Raw genomic sequence first — 11,372 nt, 5'->3', positions numbered from 1 at the left:
CACTTCCTGTTGGCTGGAAAGCCCCAGCCAGCATCTCCAGCACCGGAGACCGCACACTGCCTGCCTCGTTTCAAGAGCAAGCCTGGGAAGAGCCCTGTCCCTGTTCCAAGCGCAAGGAGCCACTAGAGCTTCGCAGGTCTTTTTAACCACCCCAACGCATCACTTGACCGGCTCTGATGCTGGCAGGTGATCTGGACCCCCGCTGTCAGGGCTCTGAACAGACAGACTGGTCTCCGTGAAGTTAACTGCGTGGTTCAGCTCCCTTCTGTGCTAAGAAAGGCTGACCGTCACCATGGTCAGAGGTCCATTTAAAAGTGGTTCTGGTTAGCAGAGGAGTGCAGCAAAACACACACGTATGCGTGTACCTCAAGTGCACATATAGGCAATCACATACCCCAGCCCTCAAAAAAAAAAAAAAATTTTTAAAAAGTAAGCCTGCAAATACCGATTTTAGATGACACATTTAAATCAATCAGTTCCTTAAAGCGAACTAGTATGAGAGAGGCTGGGCAACTCGGAACATCAAAGGTGGATTCTCTGGCAGAGACTTCATCACTTCCCATATAATTTTGCTTTTATTTCATTGGTCTCCCACATGACACTGCAAGGATTTCGGCAGTCGGGTTAAGTTTCTGATGGCTAGCAGACATAAGAGAGTGAAGGGCTGAACTGAAGCACAAATCTGGAAGTCATTCCAAGCGCGCGTGCTGTAGAGAATCAAGACACCGAGCGAGCACCTCACTACAAGGACTCTGGCATGTCTGGAGACTTAATCAGCTGCCCTTCTGGCAAAATATCATAGCCAGAACCAACCTGGGGTCCAAAAAAGCACCCCCACCTTCTAGGAAACTCTGGATCTATCTTTGAAATTTGCAGATGGAACCTATTGTCTATTTATAATTCAGTTATCACCTCCTTTGAAATCCTGAGAAATCACAGCTGACAGAAATGCCAGGAAGTTTGCTCAATGAGTCACACCAGTGTCACCACGAACACAGCGTGCAGGAGAACTGTTCCAGAAGACTCCCTCAAAGAATCGTCCTTTGTATTAAAACTTCCCATCCCTTGTCTCAACTCCAACAACCAATTCTCAAAAATCAAGATATTTCAGAAGGAGAATGCTTTCCACATACCCATGTGAAGGTCACTTACTTGCAAAAACAACAACAAAAAAAAAGTTGTGAAATTGCATGAAAGGAGAGAGCAAAGATTGGACAATTTGGGTTTGGAGGAAAATAATGGGGTTTTGGCAGACTTCAAAAGTCGCATTATAATTCCAATGACAACACAACAGAGAATTGAAGCTGTCCTTACCTTTCTAGTCAAGACTAAAGCTTTCAAAGAACTTTCTCTAGGATGTTCTAGAGTTTTATTTGGGAACATTTAGATTTCAGGAATTAAATTGGAACAGAAGAAAATTCTCCTGCACACACAACCTTGAGCAGGGACAGCAATGGACAATGCAGAATTCACTTAGGGCATCCAGACAGTTTACATAAGCAGCTACAGTTAAAAAAAAAAAAAAAAAAAAAAAAGAGAATAATGAGAAAAACCTCTAAAAGGAGCAACTTTGAAAGCCATTTTAGGCCAAATTAAACCATTACAGGGACTGTGGAAGCTAAAACAATTGGTCTGTCTCAACCTACAGGATATTTATGATAACGGATGCAATATGTTGGTGGTCTAATTAGTGGTATTAACAGTGGAAGGTATTTTATGCCACATTCGACAATTCGTGTAAATAATTTAACAGCTCTCATTAGCATTATCCCATTAGTATGCTTCACATGCTCAGCAATATCGACACTTGGACACTGAGTAATCACCTTTCCACCCTCTAGTTTTACAAACCAGTAAAAGGCAGGTTTCTATCAGTAAAAAAGAATGCCTATGGAAAGGAGCCCTCCTTAACGCCAGTGCACCATATTTTAAATGCACTTGAATAAGCCCTTTCACAGTGATCCATGAACATAGAGGCTGGGCAGTTCCTCAAGCCAAGCTTTAAATAACTTTACTTCACCCGAGTCTGAACAAATTAGGGAGGTGTCTGTTAGAGCAAAATCTGTCTAAGAACCATTCCTTTTTTTGTTTGCTTTTGTTTTGTAGAACTAGGCACACAGAACTGAAGCTCCCCAGATGAAGTTAAACAAAGCGGTGAGATTACAGATCAGTTTGACTCGAAGTCTGCTTTTTTTGGCCTTGAACCAATCAACAGCCCTCCTTTTTGAGGAGAGAGGCATGGGAAAAAGCCTTTTTATAGTTTTCAATTAATAAACAAAGGCATGATTCGACTGTGAAAAATATGCTAACAGGAAAAAAAAAGCGCGTCCGTGACCCTTTACTCCAACAGATAAGATTCCTGTGTGCATCCAAGTCATGTTAAGTATTAATAAAGAGCCTGCAGAGCAAGCTGGGAGTCTACCAGGCTCCCTTCTCTGTTTGCAGAGTCCCCACCCCATCAGTGATCTTATTTTATATAGAGTCACAGGCACAAAAAGTGAGTAATGGAAGATAAAAGCTTTTCCTGACAAGACTCTCTAGTCCATTAACGTGATTCTGCGTTGTTCTTCCCAGTTCACCTATAATTTCCCTCAAAAATAAGTCCCATACTTGTAGCCCCTTCATCCTCAAGATCCCCAGAACAGAACCTGCCTAGCTTCCAAGATCTCCTCCCTCAGGCAGATGTGGGCATCATAAAAAACACACAAGAAGGATCTGGGGACCAGCTACAGAACAGCAGACAGTGGCCCTATCTGTGCACAGGGAATGGATATGGGTACGGATAGCTCTTGCATCCTAGAGATGGACTGCGCTCTTTCTTTGGGACAGAAACCAAGCCTTCAGCCGTGACATGGTTATAAGAAGATCCAGAAACGTAAGGCACCAGACCCTCTGATTTCTGATTCATGCTTTTCAGACTACAGAAATCACTTGGGCATTTTGCTTCTCTGCACCAAACATGCCTCCTCCCCATCAGCTCCCCAGCTATTCTGATGAGGCAGGATCAAGGCAGGCGAGAACCACAGCTGCGAGCAAGGCTTTACTGATGAAGAGCTAGGCAGATGAACTATCCACCCGTTCAGAGGTGAGGCAGCACGCAGCCCTGTCCTGCTCTCCAGGGACCACGACTCAGAATCACGCTCCTGCATCAGCAGCTGCCCAAACAGCTCTTACAAGAGGCAAATCAGGAGAGAGTCAGTGACTCATCAGAATGAAAAGTCTGCTGGAAACACCACAATGGCCAGTTATTTTGATGGCCTTAACATTTTTCTCATTGGAGAGAACTCTGAGCCTCTGATGCTCTCGGAAAGCTTGCTGCACCAAGGCGTGAGAACTCTCAAGAGCTTGGAAAACATTCAAGAGGCTCTCCGTAGCTCCACAAGTCCTACACCCAGATACTCTCAAGAGCAGAAAGGGAAATGTGGCCATCCTCACTTGCAGCAACATGGCCTGAGGAGACCACAGGTCTCTCGTTGCAACTCTCTAACTTGATCAAAGGAGCCTTCTTCCTGCCGAGTAAGCACGTGATGTCTTGGGGTGAAGCAACACCTTGCCTCTGTGGCCGTTAGCGAGGGAGCTCTGCCTGCCACCTCCTCCTCCTCAGCAACACAGAAGCTCCCAGCGTTGTCTGGGTTGCTAGCAAGACCTTCCAATCGGGGTGCCCGTGCTTTATGGCTACACAGGCATGGAAACACATCTGCCTCCTGTGCAGCGCTCCCTTGCAGGGAAGCGCAGCAGGCCATCCCCGCAACACGGCTGCAAGACCACTGACGCGAAGCATGGGGCGCTATCAGCACTGACAAAACACCACTGAGGTTTCCAGCCCCTCCGGGGTGCTCGTGGTAATACCCTCAAGCACGGCTAGCATCAAGTGCGGGACAAAAAGGGTAAAGGAACCGGGAACGGCGCAGGAAAAGTATAAGCCAAGAAGCGTGGAAGCAGCAGTGCAAAAAGCAGTGCCGCGGCAAGCAGCACCGCCCATCTCCAGAGCACTCCTGCATCCAGGTATCTGGAAATTCCTCCTCCCGCTTCAGCGGCCACCTATCCCCCTGCTGTCAGGAGCACTGGCTTCTAGGTCATTTTCCTTCAAAAAGGAACATATATCCTGCAACTGGACTGTCTGGATAAGCTCTGGGACCACACAGGCAAGGGCCGCTAAACAGCCCAGCCAGTGCCTGTATGGCTGCCGAGGGTGCTAAGGGGCAATGCCCATAAGCAACGCCGCAGGTGACACCAGCTCACTGTGTGGCTGACAGAGGCTTATTTATAAAACCTTCTTTGCAAGGCTGCAAAAGACAGTTGCCAGTCCCTGGTGAAACCAATTCTGGAAGGATGGGAGGAAGAAAATAGGGTAGGATTCTCTAACCTTTGGGATTAAATATATAGCGTAATGGTCGTGAGTTTCAGCCAGGAGACAAGCAGCTCTTTCTCCTCTTCCTCCCTCCTACCCCTATCAGTCTCTGAAACTGAAACAAGCAACGTAAAAAGGTCTCTTGGTTACTAATGTCCTCACTTGAAGTTGCTGTAGCTGGTCAACCTAACCCCAAACTTGCATTTGTCCAGCAAACCTAACGTCTTTGCAAATTACCAGCGAATCCACCTTACAGTCAAGTTTTCTTTTGAATTGCTATGAGTCCTAGTTACTGTGGCTCATTTTTAGTTCCTTTTAGTGTGAGCCTTTTATTTATTTATTTAAATAAAAACATTTTGACAGCTGGAAAAACCAAGACACAAAGCTGGTAACCGATTCACCCAACACAGTGCTCACCCCCCACCCCCCCAAAAAAAATTAAAAAAAAAAAAATCAAGAAGAGAGCCTAGAAGCGGCGATGGCTGCCCCCGTGCCTCGGTCACGAGGCCACCTTGTCAGCCCCCTCACATCTGCCACGCCAAAAGCTGAGAAGCTGCAAAACTTCTGTGGAAGCCCTAATTTGGTTTGGGACTAAAAAAGCATTTGGTTGTTGCAAGGGAGGAAATCACCACAGGTTATCAGCTGGAAAGCTAAATATTTGGCTTGCGCAGAGCTCCCCCAGTGCTAAGTCAACAGGACCTTTCAACTCCAGGCTGGCTCCCAAGGCACACACCCGCCACCTGGCCCAGAGCTCGGCCCTGGCCCCGGGCTGGGAAGCAAAACCGGTTAGGATGGAGGGAGGTCTCCCCAAGTCAGCACATTTTCCAAATCCTCACACTATACGGAGCAATGGATTAAGGAGGAGATTTGGCACAGAAAGAGACAGAACCCCCCCCCCGAAGCGCAGTCCAGGGTCGGGCGAGGAGGATGAGAGCTGGGCGGTGAATCACTGCCATCAGGTGATGCACCAGCAAGACTAATTTTTGCTCAGTGACTAAGAACCGAGAACCTCCTCTGTAATAACAAAACCAACCCAGCAAGACCAAGTCAGCGCAGGCTGATAGAGCACAACTCTGGCTGAAGAGGGTCCGTCGCTCTGTCCTCTACACGCGTGAAAAAACCAAAGGGTGAAAGTAGCAAGAAAAAGGCAGGATTTCACAAACGGCATGACTCATTCCAGGCGTCTTCAGCGAGGAAGGCTAGAACTGAACAGACAGATAAGCGGGGAAAATAAAAGTTCTAGCTAAAGACAAAGGGAAGGCAGCGCTTGCCATTTGTAACTGCCACGGTACTTCAAATACCCACTGACAAAAATGGGAGCACGAAAGAAAAGTTTTCTGGGAAAAGCCTCTCCAGGTTAAAGTGCAGTAAGCTCAGTTCAGCTCATTTTGCAGACACGCTCATTAAGGATGGGACACAGATTTAAGTTCCTGATACTCCAGACCAAGAAAGTTATCCAAGAGATTGAAAAATCAATTTTTAAAAACAGAGAGGGATTTCCAACCCAAATCCTATGCATTCCTTAAAAATCCCCTCAAACACCTTACTTCAGGGGGTGCAAAGAAGAGATTTCCAGAGGCATGCAGGAGATACGGGCCTCTTCAGAATACAGATGAGTTCACGTCTTTGTGAGTTGGAGGAAAGAAGACACACACACGAAACGCTCTTAATGAACCTCTGGCAAGTACAAGAACAAAGCTGCAATTCCTGGAGTAATAAAATAATATCTCATAACCATATAATTATCTTGTGCAACTAACTGCTGCAGGAGGTCAAAGCAAACGGCTTAGCGAGACTTTAATGAATGACTATAATAATTTTATGAATGAAGACAAATGAAATTATGTTCCAAAAAAAAAGACCCATAACACAAAGTCCTCAGTCTCATCAGCTACAAGTGGCCAATAACGCACTTCTCACCAAGACAACAGTATCGCACAGTTAGCAAGACATTAACATTTTCTTTGGCGGTTTCTGATGTATACAGCAACGCGCACAGCCAAATACTGGACCTGGGAATAAAGAAAGCATTGGCTTGTTCTTGTGTGAGAACAAGACAGAATTGCAAAGTTGAGCTTTTCCAGCAGCAGAGGGAAATGCAGGCCTGACCAGTTGGGTCATGGTCTATTTTGGTCCCACAGTTCCCATGCTTCTAAATCGTGTGGGGACAGCAAGTCCAGCCTCATCCAGAGCAAGGGGCTCAAACTAAAGAGCTGGTGGGAATTGCTGAGCTAGACGTACAGTTCTCAAAGACAACCCGTGCTGTCGGCTGAAAGCTCGGGAGAGTTTCAACTTCAAATCCAAAGCAGGATTTGGGTATGTAACGCCACAAAAGTTTTAAGCTCCAACTCCACATGCCTGTTACAGATAGAAACAACAGTCCACTTTAGAAAGGCACACTCACTGGTTGGGAAGTAATGCTAAATCACGAGGAGGATGTATTAGCAGACACAACACGGGCAAAGCTATCAAAGCTGGCCATTAATACAATTTATCAACACGCACTCCTAAGTACATCTGCGCCAAAGCTCTTCAGTAAACACTGTGCACAGGCACAGCACTGCTAAGACACAACCACTGACCATCCTCCATTAGTCTGTGCAATGCACAGCGACTGGGAAAGGAGGGGAATTTTGGCTATGGCCACTGAGATTTTCTTTTCCAACTTATCAGGGCAAATGCACAGCAAAACGGATCACTAGCGGGGGAGAGAGGGGAAAGAGGGGAAAAAAGAAAAAAAAGAAAGATGCTGTTGCCTTAAAAGCCCATCCTACAATTTTCAGCCAAACAAGCCACCAAATTATGTGTTCTCCTCCCAACATACACAGGTCTAATGGCCTGAGTACAGGACTGCAACCCAGGAACTCTCTTGCTTTTTAATCTCTCTTCATCAACTGACTTCCAGGGAAGTTGTTTTACTGATTTAGGCCTCAATTTCCTTATCACAAAGAGGATAAACTGTTCAGCAAGTATTTCTCCTCCCAGGGGTCTCTGTACGTAGTAGTGAATATTTTTTACAGTATTATTTTAGTGCTTTAGACAGGCTTTTTAAAAAACAAACAGAAGCAGCTTTCCTGCTGTTTTTGCTCCTCTGCCAATCCCTATGTTTAATTTAATGGAGATCAGCCATGATGACAAGTCATGGGGAGTCACTAGGATTTTTCTATTTTGTCCTCGCATAGCTAAAAATAAGGCAGCCATCTGCCATCTGCAGCAACGAGTCTGAAGGCATGGAGTAAAACGCAAGCAATAAACACTTCCTTGAGCCTTACCCCAAGTCATCGCACTGCGATTCATATCGGAAAGTATCAGTGCAACAGTGATTTGCATGTCCCTGACACCATGGGAAAACAAAATTATTGATTGCAGGGGATTCCAAAAAAAAAAAAAAAAAAAAAAAAAATTGGAATTTGCATAAATCATAAATTTGCGTTAAAACATAAAACACATATGAGAACACATCAAGTCCCCTCTACTTGCCTCTTAAATATCAGCTACAGGTAATGTGCAAGCTCCCTGCAAAACGGTAAGGGTCTTCAATTCCACTTCCATTAGTCTGGTAGGCAGCACTCAGAACCTCGTATGACCAACTCGTATGAGCAAATAATCTAGCAGACCGGGAAAATGCAATAGAATACATTAATCTCTGGTATAATTAATTATACCAAGACCAATTTAGCTGGCTAAATCTGCATACATGCTCCCTTATAAGTATTTCTGGGCCACAGATGTCTACTGACAATTTTGCTTTAAACCAACCATTTTGGACCCCCCCAGCATACATGGATGCCGCTGCACCACGTTAGCCAGCACAGCTTTTCTGACTAGCTTGCATAATACTCACTTCCCACCAGAAGTCTCGTTTTCTGCTTGCAACACATTCAGCCCAAAAAGTCAAAAAAAAAAAAAAAAGATTGGAAATGACTCCCCAATGACTACACCCCACAAAGAATGGCAGGGAATCTTTCAGGCAAGTTTGTGATAGCACACGAGCGATTTGCCCAAGTCACACAGCTACTAGAGATTTACCTCTGATTTTAACAATCCACCTGCTACAAGCTGTACAGCTTATCTAATTGTGGTTCAGTTCAAAATAAATGGACTAAAGTTCCCATCAGCATGAGAGACCTGCTGCAGTTAGGTGAGCAAAGAAGAGGCGAGAGCTAACTTCATGGCACCAGCCGTTACTGTGACAGGCCAAAATCTGCAGCCGGAGAGCAGATTAAGACGACGGCAGAGGGAAGGGATCACTGACAGAAGAGGAAGGTAAACTGTTGTAATTTCGAATCTGCCTTAAGGTTTCTCGTGCATAAACTAGCACTGCAGTACTGTTATCAAACTGTATCAGTTCTCCAATTGAATGGCAGTGCAAGAAGAACAAAAATTGGGCCTCAAAAAGGAAAATATGTATAACAATATCATACTGCACAATTAAGTACGACTGATCAAATAATACTAAAGTCTAAAGATCCCAAGCATTTGAGTAGATTCTGCAAGCCAAAGTCAACCCTCCTCTGTATTTCTCAGTCTGTAAACATGCCAGGACATAAAATTTCACAATGGACAAACAAAAGAATGGTCGGAAATCGGTAATATTTTCAAACGTTCTAACAGTAAACAAATTCAGCCAAATCTCTAACCGATTTTCATCGGTGCTGAAAAGCACATACATCTTTGTAGTGACAAAATAGCTCTTCTTTAAATCCAGAGTACGAATCCAACCCTTCCAACTCAAGAGTTTCACATCCATAAACTAAAACTGAACCATGTGCTTGTAACTGCCAGAAGAAAACTTTTTTCCAGAATTTCATGATACTGAGGCACAGGGAAGGCACTGAGACTGACGCATAGGACTGTCTCAGAATCGGTACTTTTTGTTGCTTTGCACCATATCCATCTTTAGGAGCTGTAACTCTACAGAGTTGTACTGAGTGGCCCAGCTGGCTTCTGAACTGAATGCTCATGGAAACTGGAAGCCACCTTAACAAACATTGCTAGCGTATATGCTCTTATTGTATTCTCAAACATCCAGACCTGATGCCTGCAGAAGAAAAAAAAAAAAAAAAAAATGTTAGTTTTATCCAGACTTGAGTTGCCCAAGTCAATTTGCAGTACAAACACTTTCAGAGAAAGATTTGTGTTCAGTGCTGCTCAATTCCAAAACCAGCAGAAAAGTGAGGGATTTTCCCCCTCAAATACCACACACATAACTCGATTCCCGCTCTAAAATTTCAGACCAAAAAGCAGTGTCTGAAGAAAGCATAGACAAAAAAGCCATTAGGCCTGTCTGCTTTTGAGTAATAAGTAACAGTGTAACTATATGGGTGATCATACTCTGGCACAAATATTGCTAACATAGGCAGGCCACTAAGATGAGAATAGCTTTATTTCCTTAGCTACTGCAGGAAGCCATTAGTGTCTGTAAGAAGAATAATAATTCAGCAAGGTGCTAACATCACAGGAAGTTTTTAAAAGAATTTATCTTATTACAAGCAGAATAGACACATACTCTGCAAAAGTAGGAAGCAAAATGTATTATCCCCATTTTACAGTCAGAAAGACTGTAAAAAATAAAAGTACAGTAAACTAAAAAGTAAAAATAGAAGGCCTGCCTTTTCGAAATTATTATTTTGAATGCTCAGGTTGAGGCGTGGATACCCAGACCTTTTGAAAATCAGGTCTCAAATGCCTGCAAGTCACAAGGTCTGCAAAGTGACAGCCAGGAATGGCTGTTCAGGAGGCATGCAGATCTCTGTGGTCTTGAGATTAAGAGCACACATCACATTGGACACAGTAAACCGGGTAAGTGATATTACCCGAGCTCCTCTGTCCTTCCAAATCAATCAGACCTGGGATGGCTTTCCCACGCTATGTGCTGGTTTGCTCTGCAAAACCCTTGTCAAATATGCTCAAGAACAGAAACAAGGCGTAGCTGCGTCTACACCTGAAGAACTTCCAGTCCAGTACGGGACAACAAGGAGCAGACAAAGTTTCAGCATAACTCCCAGAGAGGTCAACATTGCCTGGCTACCACTTTGGCTCCAGTGGGCTCAGGTTTTATCAGCAGAGCATCATCTGATCACGATACCAAGCGCCTCAGCTGAAGGAGCTGGTGCTCCAGAGGGGCAGCTGGAAGGAGAAACGAGCGTCAGGAACAAAACCACTCCAACAACGGGAGTGCCAGGAGATGGGCAAAGGAGTGGACTGCGGTCCTGCTCTGCTCTTGACGTCCTTGGAGCTGAGCCATTCCAGTCCCATTCCTGTACTACCGCATCCCTCTCCCAGAAAAATCTCTTCTGATCACAGCGAGCTAACAGACCTGAGCTGGTTACAGAAGGGATGCCTCCTCTCCAAAACTTTACGACTCATTGCTTTGGAATATAGGCATCTCATCCCTTCGCTTACAGTCGTAACAGACGCCGGTGATACGAGGGGCCTGTGATTCACGACGAAAAGGCATGCACGAGAGAGATCATAAGTTGCAAACAAAGCTGCCTCTGTTTCAGCGACACGTTCATGTGTTAAAACAATGCTGGAGCAGTGAAAGAGCTGCCTCAGATAGTAAGGAAAAATCACCGGCCTAACTGCTACCCTGCGCAACGGGGGAGGATTGAGGCACTGTTTTCTCAGCGGTACAAAGAAGAACAGCCACAGAGGTGTGCACCCGCATCCCTTCTGGAAACGGTTCCTTTCGACGGGTTAGATTTGCCTTGACTTCCAGAGGATTGCTGTAGCTCCTCATCTTCCACAGGACGGTGCTCTCTCCTACCTCCTCTGTAGGACCGATTAGGCAGGGACGGCGCTTTGAAAGCCCAAAGCAAACCCACCCGTGACCCCAGACCAACTTCCCCGCGTTTAAATCCTCGACCCTCCTACCGGGGCGCAGCCGCCTCCCGGCGGCGTGCTCGGACCTCCCGCTTTAACCCGGACGCACCGGGAAGCGTCTGCAAGGAGAGCCCCGGCACCCCGTGCCCTGACTTACCGGCGGGGGGGAAAAAAAGCCCCAGGAAGCCCCCCCCCC

The 11,372-nt window shown here is 45.5% G+C and overlaps 1 protein-coding gene across 1 annotated transcript in view; it reads right to left on the bottom strand.

The window, feature by feature from the left end:
• TMEM39A (transmembrane protein 39A) overlaps positions 1–11,372 on the bottom strand; it is a 26,506-nt gene that overhangs the window by 8,686 nt on the left and 6,448 nt on the right. The window lies entirely within an intron of this gene.

This window comes from Egretta garzetta, unplaced genomic scaffold (assembly GCF_000687185.1).
Source record: "Egretta garzetta isolate BGI_Z169 unplaced genomic scaffold, ASM68718v1 scaffold85, whole genome shotgun sequence".
NCBI lineage: Eukaryota > Metazoa > Chordata > Aves > Pelecaniformes > Ardeidae > Egretta > Egretta garzetta.
The sequence above is the reverse complement of the archived record's forward strand: the minus strand, read 5'-3'. Positions and strand labels throughout refer to the sequence as shown.